The sequence below is a fragment of the Sceloporus undulatus genome, chromosome 2, assembly GCF_019175285.1.
Source record: "Sceloporus undulatus isolate JIND9_A2432 ecotype Alabama chromosome 2, SceUnd_v1.1, whole genome shotgun sequence".
Lineage (NCBI taxonomy): Eukaryota > Metazoa > Chordata > Lepidosauria > Squamata > Phrynosomatidae > Sceloporus > Sceloporus undulatus.
The window spans coordinates 193,846,851-193,849,581 of NC_056523.1; positions in this window are offsets into that span (position 1 = coordinate 193,846,851).

Here is a 2,731-nt window from a genome sequence, read left to right on the forward strand (position 1 = left end):
TTATACCCTGCCCCTATGCGCACCACAACCAGGGCAGCTTACAACATTAAAATATACAATCCAACATTAATCCATGACAAGTTTGCCTGAGAGTCGACATCGGCCATGAAACCCACTAGGGGACTTTGGGCAAGTCACACTCTCTCAGCCTGCAAGGATGGACATGGCAAACCCCCTCTGAAGGAACTTGCCAAGGAAACCCCATAATAGCATGGCCTTAGAGTGACCATCTGCCATGAAACCCACTGGGTAACTTTGGGCAAGTCACACTCTCTCAGCGTCTGAGGATAGCCAAGGCAAACCCCCTTTGAAGGAACTTGCCAAGAAAAGCCCATGATAGGGTCACCTTAGGGTTGCCATAAGTTGGAAAGGATCTGAAGGCATACACAACACACAACACAGTCTTCAAAAATTTAAGCTATAGTGGTGTCATGTTTGCGAGAGGTGCAGACAGCACCCTAAGGTGGGGTGACCCTACTGCTCTCGGATATCTGCCTTTGAGCAGGAACAGGCTGTGGGGTTTGCCTATGGCCCTTTAAAATGCTGAAGGGATGGGGGCAGTGGGTGAGGCTTAGAGGAGGGAGAAATGAGACGCCTCGGAATTTAAAGTTTACATTTTAACATTTTAATTTTTAATTTAAAAAATATTTTAAAACATCACATTCTGAATCAGAGACGATAAAACACACAATGATACTATAGGCTCGAGATATAGAAAGAACGATAGACCTTGAGTCCTGGGAAAAATCTTGGACTATTACAAATAAATACTCATTATGTCCAAATCTAAAAGAAAATTATTCAAAGATGTTCTATCGGTGGTATATGACACCGTCTAAAATAAACAAATTATATAACACGGGAACAAAAAAGTGCTGGAAATGTGACACGCAGGAAGGGAACTTTTACCATTGCTGGTGGGAATGTAATAAAACAAAGGAATATTGGAAATCAGTACAAGAAATAATGAGTGATATATTACAGATATTCATTCCCTTAATCCCTAAATTGTTCCTGCTTAATATGATAGATAAAAAAATCTAAGATAAATATCCATGACAGAAAATATGATAAAATCATAATATACTTGGTCACCTCAGCAAGAATCCTTTCTCTTTTCCTTTGTAGTAATAATGTATTCAAAGCAAATTGAATATCTGGCAGGAAAACATGTTTATAATTAGCATCGTAAATTCAACACAAATATACAGAACCTTTAATTACTGGTAAATTATGTAGCCGGGGACTAGAGTTATAAATGACTGTGACAAGGATGAAAGAATGAAAACTGGAAGTAGACGAATAGAGAATGTTCAATATATCTTGAAGAAACTCATTATTGGTTTTATGTTAGATGTTGTTAGTGATTATGAATTATTTGTAGTATGATGTGTTGGTGGATGTTGTATTTGTTGTGTTATGTTATTATGACTATGTATGTTTGTCTTTTATGAATAAAAATTAAAAAACATCACATTCCACCACATTTTCAAATCAGCCAAACGCAATGATGCGTATGTGTAAATGCATTTAGGCTGTGCATTTTTGTTGCATGCCTCCAAGTCATTTTTGATTTATGGCAACCCAAAGGCGAAGCTGTCACAGGAGCTTATCACAATGGGACTAGTTTTCACATCAAGGAGAGATTAAAGCGCATTTAAAGCATCCGGTAAATAAAGCGAAAGTGGCGAGCAATTGTGCGAATGATTATCACACTCAATTGCGCAAATAAAGTGATATTGGAAATGCATTGTCACTGAAATCCCGAAAGTAAAAAGATGCACGTTAATGCTTCTTTATGACCACTTTAATGCCAGGTTTTGTGAGACGTCATGTGAAATAATTTCGTGAAATTACATGATTTTTCCGGGATATTCATGGGATAAACTCCCCATCTCCTTTGTGTGATAAACTCCATAGGGTTTTCTTGGCAAGTTTCTTCAGACAGGGTTTGCCATTGCCATCCTCTAAGGCTAAAAAGGTGTGACTGATCCAAGGTCTCCCAGTGAGTTTCCATGGCTGAGTCAGGATTCGAACTCTGGTCTCCAGACTTCTAGTTCAATGCTCGAACCACTACACCATACTGGCCCTCTAACAACAACAAGTTGTTTATGTTGCACTTATGACCATTACACATTCAGTAATAAAAAGAAATTACGATCAATGGGTAGCATTAGTACAAAAAAATATTACTAAATATTTTATATGGTTTGGGATGGGAAGAGTTCACATTGAGTTAGCAGACCAGGTGGCACCAATAATTATCATATCCATATCTTTATTAATTTGTTATTTTGTTAGACGATCATTGCTGATTTTGTATGTAGACACATTATGCAATTCCTGAATTGGAATAAAATAAAACTTGAAGGGAAAAAAATGTATAGAAACCCACAGGTGGTCTTCTCAATACTATGAAGTTCTGGCATAAGAAAGCAACTCCAGGTCCCTGAGTATGGGGAAAGAAAAGGTGACATGGTGAAATAAAAGAGAGTTTATACACATAAAAAAACCCAAACAAACTTAACAAAATTGTCTGATTTTTGTCAGGGTGCTCCAAGGCTCTCCCTTCATTATTTTTGCCAAAGCAACAACAACAAAAATATGTTGTGTTGTACAAATGCAAGCCTTACAAAACAATTATACTCTGGGACAATATTATTCAATAGAATCTAAGGCTACATCTGCACTGCAGAAATAATCTGGTTTGAGACCACTTTAACTGCCATGG